The following is a 13,993-nucleotide window of genomic DNA, read 5'->3' as shown; positions in this document are numbered from 1 at the left end:
AACTTTTCAATCATTCCTAATTTTTCCTCCTTTGGCCCTGCCGTGGAATTCCTTCAATCCGCCTATTTTGTGTCATAACTTGGAAGAAAAATAAGTCCCAAATTAAAGCTGGACTTCATGACTGAGAATTACATCCTGTTCCTCGTTTCTGTGTGCATGGAATGAAACTCAACTCAATGTTGTCTTGCTAAGTTAACCACTTGAAAGTTTTGATTGGTGCTGACATCTTCCCTAGATTTCATAGGCTTTCCAGCTTGTGGTGCTGTGGCTTAGTTGGTTAAAGCGCCTGTCTAGTAAACAGGAGATCCTGAGTTCGAATCTCAGCAGTGCCTTGTTTTCATCATCTGAAAAACAAACTTCCTATCTTAAAAATGGGAATTTCACTTGCGTAAAACCTCAAATTTACCTTGGCTGCGTCTCTACTGATAGTGCAATTGTGAGATTAAGAATTTCTTCTGTATAGGGGCCAAAAAGGAAGGAAGATGGCATCAAACATAAAACCAGTGGATTTTGTCTTTAGCTTACTTGGTCAAAGCGCCTGTTTAGTAAACAGAAAATCTTGATTTCGAATGTCAGCAGTGCTTTTCTTTCTTCACCTCAGTTTGGGCCATTTTAGCCAAAAAAAGAGGATTTTTGTTCTTGTATGACATTAAACCTGTCTTTACCACAGTCCTAACATAGTGCAGTTGAGAGAAAAAAATCTCTGCTGTCGAAGTGCTTAAAAAGGAATTAGATGATATAATTTTCTTTAGAGAATAAAGGATGCATCAAGCATTAAAAGATAAAACCAGTGGAATTACACTTCTGACTCTGCAAAGTTTGATAGCAGCTTTCTTAAAAAGGAAGATAAACTTTCAAGCTTGAAGTATCTACCGCTTGGGCTAGAAAAGAAATCAAAACAATACAACGTGTAACAAGCAGATTAAACCGACGAGGATGGGATTCGAACCCATGCATGCAGAGCACAATGGATTAGCAGTCCATCGCCTTAACCACTCGGCCACCTCGTCTACATGGCGCTCATGCGCTAAGGAGATAAGATGTAATGATTATTTTTACCAGTCAGTGTGCTTTCTCTGAAGATTTTATGTCAGCTTTTGTCAGAGTGGCCTTATATTATCTCCTACAGTGTCTATTTTTTAAAGTTAGATTGGGGCAAACTCTGTAGGAAATAAACCAGTGCTCAGGGTTTTAATACCAACTTTTCAATCATTCCTAATTTTTCCTCCATTGGCCCTGCCGTGGAATTCCTTCAATCCGCCTATTTTGTGTCATAACTTGGAAGAAAAATAAGTCCCAAATTAAAGCTGGACTTCATGACTGAGAATTACATCCTGTTCCTCGTTTCTGTGTGCATGGAATGAAACTCAACTCAATGTTGTCTTGCTAAGTTAACCACTTGAAAGTTTTGATTGGTGCTGACATCTTCCCTAGATTTCATAGGCTTTCCAGCTTGTGGTGCTGTGGCTTAGTTGGTTAAAGCGCCTGTCTAGTAAACAGGAGATCCTGAGTTCGAATCTCAGCAGTGCCTTGTTTTCATCATCTGAAAAACAAACTTCCTATCTTAAAAATGGGAATTTCACTTGCGTAAAACCTCAAATTTACCTTGGCTGCGTCTCTACTGATAGTGCAATTGTGAGATTAAGAATTTCTTCTGTATAGGGGCCAAAAAGGAAGGAAGATGGCATCAAACATAAAACCAGTGGATTTTGTCTTTAGCTTACTTGGTCAAAGCGCCTGTTTAGTAAACAGAAAATCTTGATTTCGAATGTCAGCAGTGCTTTTCTTTCTTCACCTCAGTTTGGGCCATTTTAGCCAAAAAAAGAGGACTTTTGTTCTTGTATGACATTAAACCTGTCTTTACCACAGTCCTAACATAGTGCAGTTGAGAGAAAAAAATCTCTGCTGTCGAAGTGCTTAAAAAGGAATTAGATGATATCATTTTCTTTAGAGAATAAAGGATGCATCAAGCATTAAAAGATAAAACCAGTGGAATTACACTTCTGACTCTGCAAAGTTTGATAGCAGCTTTCTTAAAAAGGAAGATAAACTTTCAAGCTTGAAGTATCTACCGCTTGGGCTAGAAAAGAAATCAAAACAATACAACGTGTAACAAGCAGATTAAACCGACGAGGATGGGATTCGAACCCATGCATGCAGAGCACAATGGATTAGCAGTCCATCGCCTTAACCACTCGGCCACCTCGTCTACATGGCGCTCATGCGCTAAGGAGATAAGATGTAATGATTATTTTTACCAGTCAGTGTGCTTTCTCTGAAGATTTTATGTCAGCTTTTGTCAGAGTGGCCTTATATTATCTCCTACAGTGTCTATTTTTTAAAGTTAGAATGGGGCAAACTCTGTAAGAAATAAACCAGTGCTCAGGGTTTTAATACCAACTTTTCAATCATTCCTAATTTTTCCTCCTTTGGCCCTGCCGTGGAATTCCTTCAATCCGCCTATTTTGTGTCATAACTTGGAAGAAAAATAAGTCCCAAATTAAAGCTGGACTTCATGACTGAGAAAGACATCCTGTTCCACGTTTCTGTGTGCATGGAATGAAACTCAACTCAATGTTGTCTTGCTAAGTTAACCACTTGAAAGTTTTGATTGGTGCTGACATCTTCCCTAGATTTCATAGGCTTTCCAGCTTGTGGTGCTGTGGCTTAGTTGGTTAAAGCGCCTGTCTAGTAAACAGGAGATCCTGAGTTCGAATCTCAGCAGTGCCTTGTTTTCATCATCTGAAAAACAAACTTCCTATCTTAAAAATGGGAATTTCACTTGCGTAAAACCTCAAATTTACCTTGGCTGCGTCTCTACTGATAGTGCAATTGTGAGATTAAGAATTTCTTCTGTATAGGGGCCAAAAAGGAAGGAAGATGGCATCAAGCATAACAACATAAAACCAGTGGATTTTGTCTTTAGCTTAGTTGGTCAAAGCGCCTGTTTAGTAAACAGAAAATCTTGATTTCGAATGTCAGCAGTGCTTTTCTTTCTTCACCTCAGTTTGGGCCATTTTAGCCAAAAAAAGAGGATTTTTGTTCTTGTATGACATTAAACCTGTCTTTACCACAGTCCTAACATAGTGCAGTTGAGAGAAAAAAATCTCTGCTGTCGAAGTGCTTAAAAAGGAATTAGATGATATAATTTTCTTTAGAGAATAAAGGATGCATCAAGCATTAAAAGATAAAACCAGTGGAATTACACTTCTGACTCTGCAAAGTTTGATAGCAGCTTTCTTAAAAAGGAAGATAAACTTTCAAGCTTGAAGTATCTACCGCTTGGGCTAGAAAAGAAATCAAAACAATACAACGTGTAACAAGCAGATTAAACCGACGAGGATGGGATTCGAACCCATGCATGCAGAGCACAATGGATTAGCAGTCCATCGCCTTAACCACTCGGCCACCTCGTCTACATGGCGCTCATGCGCTAAGGAGATAAGATGTAATGATTATTTTTACCAGTCAGTGTGCTTTCTCTGAAGATTTTATGTCAGCTTTTGTCAGAGTGGCCTTATATTATCTCCTACAGTGTCTATTTTTTAAAGTTAGAATGGGGCAAACTCTGTAAGAAATAAACCAGTGCTCAGGGTTTTAATACCAACTTTTCAATCATTCCTAATTTTTCCTCCTTTGGCCCTGCCGTGGAATTCCTTCAATCCGCCTATTTTGTGTCATAACTTGGAAGAAAAATAAGTCCCAAATTAAAGCTGGACTTCATGACTGAGAATTACATCCTGTTCCTCGTTTCTGTGTGCATGGAATGAAACTCAACTCAATGTTGTCTTGCTAAGTTAACCACTTGAAAGTTTTGATTGGTGCTGACATCTTCCCTAGATTTCATAGGCTTTCCAGCTTGTGGTGCTGTGGCTTAGTTGGTTAAAGCGCCTGTCTAGTAAACAGGAGATCCTGAGTTCGAATCTCAGCAGTGCCTTGTTTTCATCATCTGAAAAACAAACTTCCTATCTTAAAAATGGGAATTTCACTTGCGTAAAACCTCAAATTTACCTTGGCTGCGTCTCTACTGATAGTGCAATTGTGAGATTAAGAATTTCTTCTGTATAGGGGCCAAAAAGGAAGGAAGATGGCATCAAACATAAAACCAGTGGATTTTGTCTTTAGCTTACTTGGTCAAAGCGCCTGTTTAGTAAACAGAAAATCTTGATTTCGAATGTCAGCAGTGCTTTTCTTTCTTCACCTCAGTTTGGGCCATTTTAGCCAAAAAAAGAGGACTTTTGTTCTTGTATGACATTAAACCTGTCTTTACCACAGTCCTAACATAGTGCAGTTGAGAGAAAAAAATCTCTGCTGTCGAAGTGCTTAAAAAGGAATTAGATGATATCATTTTCTTTAGAGAATAAAGGATGCATCAAGCATTAAAAGATAAAACCAGTGGAATTACACTTCTGACTCTGCAAAGTTTGATAGCAGCTTTCTTAAAAAGGAAGATAAACTTTCAAGCTTGAAGTATCTACCGCTTGGGCTAGAAAAGAAATCAAAACAATACAACGTGTAACAAGCAGATTAAACCGACGAGGATGGGATTCGAACCCATGCATGCAGAGCACAATGGATTAGCAGTCCATCGCCTTAACCACTCGGCCACCTCGTCTACATGGCGCTCATGCGCTAAGGAGATAAGATGTAATGATTATTTTTACCAGTCAGTGTGCTTTCTCTGAAGATTTTATGTCAGCTTTTGTCAGAGTGGCCTTATATTATCTCCTACAGTGTCTATTTTTTAAAGTTAGAATGGGGCAAACTCTGTAAGAAATAAACCAGTGCTCAGGGTTTTAATACCAACTTTTCAATCATTCCTAATTTTTCCTCCTTTGGCCCTGCCGTGGAATTCCTTCAATCCGCCTATTTTGTGTCATAACTTGGAAGAAAAATAAGTCCCAAATTAAAGCTGGACTTCATGACTGAGAAAGACATCCTGTTCCACGTTTCTGTGTGCATGGAATGAAACTCAACTCAATGTTGTCTTGCTAAGTTAACCACTTGAAAGTTTTGATTGGTGCTGACATCTTCCCTAGATTTCATAGGCTTTCCAGCTTGTGGTGCTGTGGCTTAGTTGGTTAAAGCGCCTGTCTAGTAAACAGGAGATCCTGAGTTCGAATCTCAGCAGTGCCTTGTTTTCATCATCTGAAAAACAAACTTCCTATCTTAAAAATGGGAATTTCACTTGCGTAAAACCTCAAATTTACCTTGGCTGCGTCTCTACTGATAGTGCAATTGTGAGATTAAGAATTTCTTCTGTATAGGGGCCAAAAAGGAAGGAAGATGGCATCAAACATAAAACCAGTGGATTTTGTCTTTAGCTTACTTGGTCAAAGCGCCTGTTTAGTAAACAGAAAATCTTGATTTCGAATGTCAGCAGTGCTTTTCTTTCTTCACCTCAGTTTGGGCCATTTTAGCCAAAAAAAGAGGACTTTTGTTCTTGTATGACATTAAACCTGTCTTTACCACAGTCCTAACATAGTGCAGTTGAGAGAAAAAAATCTCTGCTGTCGAAGTGCTTAAAAAGGAATTAGATGATATCATTTTCTTTAGAGAATAAAGGATGCATCAAGCATTAAAAGATAAAACCAGTGGAATTACACTTCTGACTCTGCAAAGTTTGATAGCAGCTTTCTTAAAAAGGAAGATAAACTTTCAAGCTTGAAGTATCTACCGCTTGGGCTAGAAAAGAAATCAAAACAATACAACGTGTAACAAGCAGATTAAACCGACGAGGATGGGATTCGAACCCATGCATGCAGAGCACAATGGATTAGCAGTCCATCGCCTTAACCACTCGGCCACCTCGTCTACATGGCGCTCATGCGCTAAGGAGATAAGATGTAATGATTATTTTTACCAGTCAGTGTGCTTTCTCTGAAGATTTTATGTCAGCTTTTGTCAGAGTGGCCTTATATTATCTCCTACAGTGTCTATTTTTTAAAGTTAGAATGGGGCAAACTCTGTAAGAAATAAACCAGTGCTCAGGGTTTTAATACCAACTTTTCAATCATTCCTAATTTTTCCTCCTTTGGCCCTGCCGTGGAATTCCTTCAATCCGCCTATTTTGTGTCATAACTTGGAAGAAAAATAAGTCCCAAATTAAAGCTGGACTTCATGACTGAGAAAGACATCCTGTTCCACGTTTCTGTGTGCATGGAATGAAACTCAACTCAATGTTGTCTTGCTAAGTTAACCACTTGAAAGTTTTGATTGGTGCTGACATCTTCCCTAGATTTCATAGGCTTTCCAGCTTGTGGTGCTGTGGCTTAGTTGGTTAAAGCGCCTGTCTAGTAAACAGGAGATCCTGAGTTCGAATCTCAGCAGTGCCTTGTTTTCATCATCTGAAAAACAAACTTCCTATCTTAAAAATGGGAATTTCACTTGCGTAAAACCTCAAATTTACCTTGGCTGCGTCTCTACTGATAGTGCAATTGTGAGATTAAGAATTTCTTCTGTATAGGGGCCAAAAAGGAAGGAAGATGGCATCAAACATAAAACCAGTGGATTTTGTCTTTAGCTTACTTGGTCAAAGCGCCTGTTTAGTAAACAGAAAATCTTGATTTCGAATGTCAGCAGTGCTTTTCTTTCTTCACCTCAGTTTGGGCCATTTTAGCCAAAAAAAGAGGATTTTTGTTCTTGTATGACATTAAACCTGTCTTTACCACAGTCCTAACATAGTGCAGTTGAGAGAAAAAAATCTCTGCTGTCGAAGTGCTTAAAAAGGAATTAGATGATATAATTTTCTTTAGAGAATAAAGGATGCATCAAGCATTAAAAGATAAAACCAGTGGAATTACACTTCTGACTCTGCAAAGTTTGATAGCAGCTTTCTTAAAAAGGAAGATAAACTTTCAAGCTTGAAGTATCTACCGCTTGGGCTAGAAAAGAAATCAAAACAATACAACGTGTAACAAGCAGATTAAACCGACGAGGATGGGATTCGAACCCATGCATGCAGAGCACAATGGATTAGCAGTCCATCGCCTTAACCACTCGGCCACCTCGTCTACATGGCGCTCATGCGCTAAGGAGATAAGATGTAATGATTATTTTTACCAGTCAGTGTGCTTTCTCTGAAGATTTTATGTCAGCTTTTGTCAGAGTGGCCTTATATTATCTCCTACAGTGTCTATTTTTTAAAGTTAGAATGGGGCAAACTCTGTAAGAAATAAACCAGTGCTCAGGGTTTTAATACCAACTTTTCAATCATTCCTAATTTTTCCTCCTTTGGCCCTGCCGTGGAATTCCTTCAATCCGCCTATTTTGTGTCATAACTTGGAAGAAAAATAAGTCCCAAATTAAAGCTGGACTTCATGACTGAGAATTACATCCTGTTCCTCGTTTCTGTGTGCATGGAATGAAACTCAACTCAATGTTGTCTTGCTAAGTTAACCACTTGAAAGTTTTGATTGGTGCTGACATCTTCCCTAGATTTCATAGGCTTTCCAGCTTGTGGTGCTGTGGCTTAGTTGGTTAAAGCGCCTGTCTAGTAAACAGGAGATCCTGAGTTCGAATCTCAGCAGTGCCTTGTTTTCATCATCTGAAAAACAAACTTCCTATCTTAAAAATGGGAATTTCACTTGCGTAAAACCTCAAATTTACCTTGGCTGCGTCTCTACTGATAGTGCAATTGTGAGATTAAGAATTTCTTCTGTATAGGGGCCAAAAAGGAAGGAAGATGGCATCAAACATAAAACCAGTGGATTTTGTCTTTAGCTTACTTGGTCAAAGCGCCTGTTTAGTAAACAGAAAATCTTGATTTCGAATGTCAGCAGTGCTTTTCTTTCTTCACCTCAGTTTGGGCCATTTTAGCCAAAAAAAGAGGACTTTTGTTCTTGTATGACATTAAACCTGTCTTTACCACAGTCCTAACATAGTGCAGTTGAGAGAAAAAAATCTCTGCTGTCGAAGTGCTTAAAAAGGAATTAGATGATATCATTTTCTTTAGAGAATAAAGGATGCATCAAGCATTAAAAGATAAAACCAGTGGAATTACACTTCTGACTCTGCAAAGTTTGATAGCAGCTTTCTTAAAAAGGAAGATAAACTTTCAAGCTTGAAGTATCTACCGCTTGGGCTAGAAAAGAAATCAAAACAATACAACGTGTAACAAGCAGATTAAACCGACGAGGATGGGATTCGAACCCATGCATGCAGAGCACAATGGATTAGCAGTCCATCGCCTTAACCACTCGGCCACCTCGTCTACATGGCGCTCATGCGCTAAGGAGATAAGATGTAATGATTATTTTTACCAGTCAGTGTGCTTTCTCTGAAGATTTTATGTCAGCTTTTGTCAGAGTGGCCTTATATTATCTCCTACAGTGTCTATTTTTTAAAGTTAGAATGGGGCAAACTCTGTAAGAAATAAACCAGTGCTCAGGGTTTTAATACCAACTTTTCAATCATTCCTAATTTTTCCTCCTTTGGCCCTGCCGTGGAATTCCTTCAATCCGCCTATTTTGTGTCATAACTTGGAAGAAAAATAAGTCCCAAATTAAAGCTGGACTTCATGACTGAGAAAGACATCCTGTTCCACGTTTCTGTGTGCATGGAATGAAACTCAACTCAATGTTGTCTTGCTAAGTTAACCACTTGAAAGTTTTGATTGGTGCTGACATCTTCCCTAGATTTCATAGGCTTTCCAGCTTGTGGTGCTGTGGCTTAGTTGGTTAAAGCGCCTGTCTAGTAAACAGGAGATCCTGAGTTCGAATCTCAGCAGTGCCTTGTTTTCATCATCTGAAAAACAAACTTCCTATCTTAAAAATGGGAATTTCACTTGCGTAAAACCTCAAATTTACCTTGGCTGCGTCTCTACTGATAGTGCAATTGTGAGATTAAGAATTTCTTCTGTATAGGGGCCAAAAAGGAAGGAAGATGGCATCAAACATAAAACCAGTGGATTTTGTCTTTAGCTTACTTGGTCAAAGCGCCTGTTTAGTAAACAGAAAATCTTGATTTCGAATGTCAGCAGTGCTTTTCTTTCTTCACCTCAGTTTGGGCCATTTTAGCCAAAAAAAGAGGACTTTTGTTCTTGTATGACATTAAACCTGTCTTTACCACAGTCCTAACATAGTGCAGTTGAGAGAAAAAAATCTCTGCTGTCGAAGTGCTTAAAAAGGAATTAGATGATATCATTTTCTTTAGAGAATAAAGGATGCATCAAGCATTAAAAGATAAAACCAGTGGAATTACACTTCTGACTCTGCAAAGTTTGATAGCAGCTTTCTTAAAAAGGAAGATAAACTTTCAAGCTTGAAGTATCTACCGCTTGGGCTAGAAAAGAAATCAAAACAATACAACGTGTAACAAGCAGATTAAACCGACGAGGATGGGATTCGAACCCATGCATGCAGAGCACAATGGATTAGCAGTCCATCGCCTTAACCACTCGGCCACCTCGTCTACATGGCGCTCATGCGCTAAGGAGATAAGATGTAATGATTATTTTTACCAGTCAGTGTGCTTTCTCTGAAGATTTTATGTCAGCTTTTGTCAGAGTGGCCTTATATTATCTCCTACAGTGTCTATTTTTTAAAGTTAGAATGGGGCAAACTCTGTAAGAAATAAACCAGTGCTCAGGGTTTTAATACCAACTTTTCAATCATTCCTAATTTTTCCTCCTTTGGCCCTGCCGTGGAATTCCTTCAATCCGCCTATTTTGTGTCATAACTTGGAAGAAAAATAAGTCCCAAATTAAAGCTGGACTTCATGACTGAGAAAGACATCCTGTTCCACGTTTCTGTGTGCATGGAATGAAACTCAACTCAATGTTGTCTTGCTAAGTTAACCACTTGAAAGTTTTGATTGGTGCTGACATCTTCCCTAGATTTCATAGGCTTTCCAGCTTGTGGTGCTGTGGCTTAGTTGGTTAAAGCGCCTGTCTAGTAAACAGGAGATCCTGAGTTCGAATCTCAGCAGTGCCTTGTTTTCATCATCTGGAAAACAAACTTCCTATCTTAAAAATGGGAATTTCACTTGCGTAAAACCTCAAATTTACCTTGGCTGCGTCTCTACTGATAGTGCAATTGTGAGATTAAGAATTTCTTCTGTATAGGGGCCAAAAAGGAAGGAAGATGGCATCAAACATAAAACCAGTGGATTTTGTCTTTAGCTTACTTGGTCAAAGCGCCTGTTTAGTAAACAGAAAATCTTGATTTCGAATGTCAGCAGTGCTTTTCTTTCTTCACCTCAGTTTGGGCCATTTTAGCCAAAAAAAGAGGACTTTTGTTCTTGTATGACATTAAACCTGTCTTTACCACAGTCCTAACATAGTGCAGTTGAGAGAAAAAAATCTCTGCTGTCGAAGTGCTTAAAAAGGAATTAGATGATATCATTTTCTTTAGAGAATAAAGGATGCATCAAGCATTAAAAGATAAAACCAGTGGAATTACACTTCTGACTCTGCAAAGTTTGATAGCAGCTTTCTTAAAAAGGAAGATAAACTTTCAAGCTTGAAGTATCTACCGCTTGGGCTAGAAAAGAAATCAAAACAATACAACGTGTAACAAGCAGATTAAACCGACGAGGATGGGATTCGAACCCATGCATGCAGAGCACAATGGATTAGCAGTCCATCGCCTTAACCACTCGGCCACCTCGTCTACATGGCGCTCATGCGCTAAGGAGATAAGATGTAATGATTATTTTTACCAGTCAGTGTGCTTTCTCTGAAGATTTTATGTCAGCTTTTGTCAGAGTGGCCTTATATTATCTCCTACAGTGTCTATTTTTTAAAGTTAGAATGGGGCAAACTCTGTAAGAAATAAACCAGTGCTCAGGGTTTTAATACCAACTTTTCAATCATTCCTAATTTTTCCTCCTTTGGCCCTGCCGTGGAATTCCTTCAATCCGCCTATTTTGTGTCATAACTTGGAAGAAAAATAAGTCCCAAATTAAAGCTGGACTTCATGACTGAGAAAGACATCCTGTTCCACGTTTCTGTGTGCATGGAATGAAACTCAACTCAATGTTGTCTTGCTAAGTTAACCACTTGAAAGTTTTGATTGGTGCTGACATCTTCCCTAGATTTCATAGGCTTTCCAGCTTGTGGTGCTGTGGCTTAGTTGGTTAAAGCGCCTGTCTAGTAAACAGGAGATCCTGAGTTCGAATCTCAGCAGTGCCTTGTTTTCATCATCTGAAAAACAAACTTCCTATCTTAAAAATGGGAATTTCACTTGCGTAAAACCTCAAATTTACCTTGGCTGCGTCTCTACTGATAGTGCAATTGTGAGATTAAGAATTTCTTCTGTATAGGGGCCAAAAAGGAAGGAAGATGGCATCAAACATAAAACCAGTGGATTTTGTCTTTAGCTTACTTGGTCAAAGCGCCTGTTTAGTAAACAGAAAATCTTGATTTCGAATGTCAGCAGTGCTTTTCTTTCTTCACCTCAGTTTGGGCCATTTTAGCCAAAAAAAGAGGACTTTTGTTCTTGTATGACATTAAACCTGTCTTTACCACAGTCCTAACATAGTGCAGTTGAGAGAAAAAAATCTCTGCTGTCGAAGTGCTTAAAAAGGAATTAGATGATATCATTTTCTTTAGAGAATAAAGGATGCATCAAGCATTAAAAGATAAAACCAGTGGAATTACACTTCTGACTCTGCAAAGTTTGATAGCAGCTTTCTTAAAAAGGAAGATAAACTTTCAAGCTTGAAGTATCTACCGCTTGGGCTAGAAAAGAAATCAAAACAATACAACGTGTAACAAGCAGATTAAACCGACGAGGATGGGATTCGAACCCATGCATGCAGAGCACAATGGATTAGCAGTCCATCGCCTTAACCACTCGGCCACCTCGTCTACATGGCGCTCATGCGCTAAGGAGATAAGATGTAATGATTATTTTTACCAGTCAGTGTGCTTTCTCTGAAGATTTTATGTCAGCTTTTGTCAGAGTGGCCTTATATTATCTCCTACAGTGTCTATTTTTTAAAGTTAGAATGGGGCAAACTCTGTAAGAAATAAACCAGTGCTCAGGGTTTTAATACCAACTTTTCAATCATTCCTAATTTTTCCTCCTTTGGCCCTGCCGTGGAATTCCTTCAATCCGCCTATTTTGTGTCATAACTTGGAAGAAAAATAAGTCCCAAATTAAAGCTGGACTTCATGACTGAGAAAGACATCCTGTTCCACGTTTCTGTGTGCATGGAATGAAACTCAACTCAATGTTGTCTTGCTAAGTTAACCACTTGAAAGTTTTGATTGGTGCTGACATCTTCCCTAGATTTCATAGGCTTTCCAGCTTGTGGTGCTGTGGCTTAGTTGGTTAAAGCGCCTGTCTAGTAAACAGGAGATCCTGAGTTCGAATCTCAGCAGTGCCTTGTTTTCATCATCTGAAAAACAAACTTCCTATCTTAAAAATGGGAATTTCACTTGCGTAAAACCTCAAATTTACCTTGGCTGCGTCTCTACTGATAGTGCAATTGTGAGATTAAGAATTTCTTCTGTATAGGGGCCAAAAAGGAAGGAAGATGGCATCAAACATAAAACCAGTGGATTTTGTCTTTAGCTTACTTGGTCAAAGCGCCTGTTTAGTAAACAGAAAATCTTGATTTCGAATGTCAGCAGTGCTTTTCTTTCTTCACCTCAGTTTGGGCCATTTTAGCCAAAAAAAGAGGACTTTTGTTCTTGTATGACATTAAACCTGTCTTTACCACAGTCCTAACATAGTGCAGTTGAGAGAAAAAAATCTCTGCTGTCGAAGTGCTTAAAAAGGAATTAGATGATATCATTTTCTTTAGAGAATAAAGGATGCATCAAGCATTAAAAGATAAAACCAGTGGAATTACACTTCTGACTCTGCAAAGTTTGATAGCAGCTTTCTTAAAAAGGAAGATAAACTTTCAAGCTTGAAGTATCTACCGCTTGGGCTAGAAAAGAAATCAAAACAATACAACGTGTAACAAGCAGATTAAACCGACGAGGATGGGATTCGAACCCATGCATGCAGAGCACAATGGATTAGCAGTCCATCGCCTTAACCACTCGGCCACCTCGTCTACATGGCGCTCATGCGCTAAGGAGATAAGATGTAATGATTATTTTTACCAGTCAGTGTGCTTTCTCTGAAGATTTTATGTCAGCTTTTGTCAGAGTGGCCTTATATTATCTCCTACAGTGTCTATTTTTTAAAGTTAGAATGGGGCAAACTCTGTAAGAAATAAACCAGTGCTCAGGGTTTTAATACCAACTTTTCAATCATTCCTAATTTTTCCTCCTTTGGCCCTGCCGTGGAATTCCTTCAATCCGCCTATTTTGTGTCATAACTTGGAAGAAAAATAAGTCCCAAATTAAAGCTGGACTTCATGACTGAGAAAGACATCCTGTTCCACGTTTCTGTGTGCATGGAATGAAACTCAACTCAATGTTGTCTTGCTAAGTTAACCACTTGAAAGTTTTGATTGGTGCTGACATCTTCCCTAGATTTCATAGGCTTTCCAGCTTGTGGTGCTGTGGCTTAGTTGGTTAAAGCGCCTGTCTAGTAAACAGGAGATCCTGAGTTCGAATCTCAGCAGTGCCTTGTTTTCATCATCTGAAAAACAAACTTCCTATCTTAAAAATGGGAATTTCACTTGCGTAAAACCTCAAATTTACCTTGGCTGCGTCTCTACTGATAGTGCAATTGTGAGATTAAGAATTTCTTCTGTATAGGGGCCAAAAAGGAAGGAAGATGGCATCAAACATAAAACCAGTGGATTTTGTCTTTAGCTTACTTGGTCAAAGCGCCTGTTTAGTAAACAGAAAATCTTGATTTCGAATGTCAGCAGTGCTTTTCTTTCTTCACCTCAGTTTGGGCCATTTTAGCCAAAAAAAGAGGACTTTTGTTCTTGTATGACATTAAACCTGTCTTTACCACAGTCCTAACATAGTGCAGTTGAGAGAAAAAAATCTCTGCTGTCGAAGTGCTTAAAAAGGAATTAGATGATATCATTTTCTTTAGAGAATAAAGGATGCATCAAGCATTAAAAGATAAAACCAGTGGAA

The 13,993-nt window shown here is 38.8% G+C and overlaps 23 non-coding genes across 23 annotated transcripts; 12 read left to right on the top strand and 11 right to left on the bottom strand.

Moving 5' to 3' along the window:
• The first annotated feature begins 258 nt into the window (after positions 1–258).
• Positions 259–332, top strand: TRNAT-AGU (transfer RNA threonine (anticodon AGU)). Its single transcript has one exon. It is a non-coding gene; the product is annotated as a tRNA-Thr (tRNA).
• Positions 333–928: 596 nt separating this feature from the next.
• TRNAS-GCU (transfer RNA serine (anticodon GCU)) lies at positions 929–1,010 on the bottom strand. The gene has a single exon. It is a non-coding gene; the product is annotated as a tRNA-Ser (tRNA).
• Positions 1,011–1,457: 447 nt separating this feature from the next.
• Positions 1,458–1,531, top strand: TRNAT-AGU (transfer RNA threonine (anticodon AGU)). The gene has a single exon. It is a non-coding gene; the product is annotated as a tRNA-Thr (tRNA).
• Positions 1,532–2,127: 596 nt separating this feature from the next.
• TRNAS-GCU (transfer RNA serine (anticodon GCU)) lies at positions 2,128–2,209 on the bottom strand. Its single transcript has one exon. It is a non-coding gene; the product is annotated as a tRNA-Ser (tRNA).
• A 447-nt stretch (positions 2,210–2,656) lies between these two features.
• On the top strand, positions 2,657–2,730 carry TRNAT-AGU (transfer RNA threonine (anticodon AGU)). Its single transcript has one exon. It is a non-coding gene; the product is annotated as a tRNA-Thr (tRNA).
• Positions 2,731–3,334: 604 nt separating this feature from the next.
• On the bottom strand, positions 3,335–3,416 carry TRNAS-GCU (transfer RNA serine (anticodon GCU)). Its single transcript has one exon. It is a non-coding gene; the product is annotated as a tRNA-Ser (tRNA).
• A 447-nt stretch (positions 3,417–3,863) lies between these two features.
• On the top strand, positions 3,864–3,937 carry TRNAT-AGU (transfer RNA threonine (anticodon AGU)). The gene has a single exon. It is a non-coding gene; the product is annotated as a tRNA-Thr (tRNA).
• Positions 3,938–4,533: 596 nt separating this feature from the next.
• TRNAS-GCU (transfer RNA serine (anticodon GCU)) lies at positions 4,534–4,615 on the bottom strand. Its single transcript has one exon. It is a non-coding gene; the product is annotated as a tRNA-Ser (tRNA).
• A 447-nt stretch (positions 4,616–5,062) lies between these two features.
• Positions 5,063–5,136, top strand: TRNAT-AGU (transfer RNA threonine (anticodon AGU)). The gene has a single exon. It is a non-coding gene; the product is annotated as a tRNA-Thr (tRNA).
• A 596-nt stretch (positions 5,137–5,732) lies between these two features.
• TRNAS-GCU (transfer RNA serine (anticodon GCU)) lies at positions 5,733–5,814 on the bottom strand. Its single transcript has one exon. It is a non-coding gene; the product is annotated as a tRNA-Ser (tRNA).
• A 447-nt stretch (positions 5,815–6,261) lies between these two features.
• TRNAT-AGU (transfer RNA threonine (anticodon AGU)) lies at positions 6,262–6,335 on the top strand. The gene has a single exon. It is a non-coding gene; the product is annotated as a tRNA-Thr (tRNA).
• A 596-nt stretch (positions 6,336–6,931) lies between these two features.
• Positions 6,932–7,013, bottom strand: TRNAS-GCU (transfer RNA serine (anticodon GCU)). Its single transcript has one exon. It is a non-coding gene; the product is annotated as a tRNA-Ser (tRNA).
• A 447-nt stretch (positions 7,014–7,460) lies between these two features.
• TRNAT-AGU (transfer RNA threonine (anticodon AGU)) lies at positions 7,461–7,534 on the top strand. Its single transcript has one exon. It is a non-coding gene; the product is annotated as a tRNA-Thr (tRNA).
• Positions 7,535–8,130: 596 nt separating this feature from the next.
• On the bottom strand, positions 8,131–8,212 carry TRNAS-GCU (transfer RNA serine (anticodon GCU)). Its single transcript has one exon. It is a non-coding gene; the product is annotated as a tRNA-Ser (tRNA).
• Positions 8,213–8,659: 447 nt separating this feature from the next.
• Positions 8,660–8,733, top strand: TRNAT-AGU (transfer RNA threonine (anticodon AGU)). The gene has a single exon. It is a non-coding gene; the product is annotated as a tRNA-Thr (tRNA).
• A 596-nt stretch (positions 8,734–9,329) lies between these two features.
• On the bottom strand, positions 9,330–9,411 carry TRNAS-GCU (transfer RNA serine (anticodon GCU)). The gene has a single exon. It is a non-coding gene; the product is annotated as a tRNA-Ser (tRNA).
• Positions 9,412–9,858: 447 nt separating this feature from the next.
• Positions 9,859–9,932, top strand: TRNAT-AGU (transfer RNA threonine (anticodon AGU)). Its single transcript has one exon. It is a non-coding gene; the product is annotated as a tRNA-Thr (tRNA).
• Positions 9,933–10,528: 596 nt separating this feature from the next.
• Positions 10,529–10,610, bottom strand: TRNAS-GCU (transfer RNA serine (anticodon GCU)). Its single transcript has one exon. It is a non-coding gene; the product is annotated as a tRNA-Ser (tRNA).
• Positions 10,611–11,057: 447 nt separating this feature from the next.
• Positions 11,058–11,131, top strand: TRNAT-AGU (transfer RNA threonine (anticodon AGU)). Its single transcript has one exon. It is a non-coding gene; the product is annotated as a tRNA-Thr (tRNA).
• Positions 11,132–11,727: 596 nt separating this feature from the next.
• Positions 11,728–11,809, bottom strand: TRNAS-GCU (transfer RNA serine (anticodon GCU)). Its single transcript has one exon. It is a non-coding gene; the product is annotated as a tRNA-Ser (tRNA).
• A 447-nt stretch (positions 11,810–12,256) lies between these two features.
• Positions 12,257–12,330, top strand: TRNAT-AGU (transfer RNA threonine (anticodon AGU)). Its single transcript has one exon. It is a non-coding gene; the product is annotated as a tRNA-Thr (tRNA).
• A 596-nt stretch (positions 12,331–12,926) lies between these two features.
• Positions 12,927–13,008, bottom strand: TRNAS-GCU (transfer RNA serine (anticodon GCU)). Its single transcript has one exon. It is a non-coding gene; the product is annotated as a tRNA-Ser (tRNA).
• A 447-nt stretch (positions 13,009–13,455) lies between these two features.
• On the top strand, positions 13,456–13,529 carry TRNAT-AGU (transfer RNA threonine (anticodon AGU)). Its single transcript has one exon. It is a non-coding gene; the product is annotated as a tRNA-Thr (tRNA).
• Positions 13,530–13,993: the final 464 nt, after the last annotated feature.

Source organism: Ranitomeya variabilis, chromosome 7 (genome assembly GCF_051348905.1).
Source record: "Ranitomeya variabilis isolate aRanVar5 chromosome 7, aRanVar5.hap1, whole genome shotgun sequence".
Classification (NCBI taxonomy): Eukaryota; Metazoa; Chordata; class Amphibia; order Anura; family Dendrobatidae; genus Ranitomeya; species Ranitomeya variabilis.
This window is presented reverse-complemented; position numbering and strand designations above follow the sequence as displayed.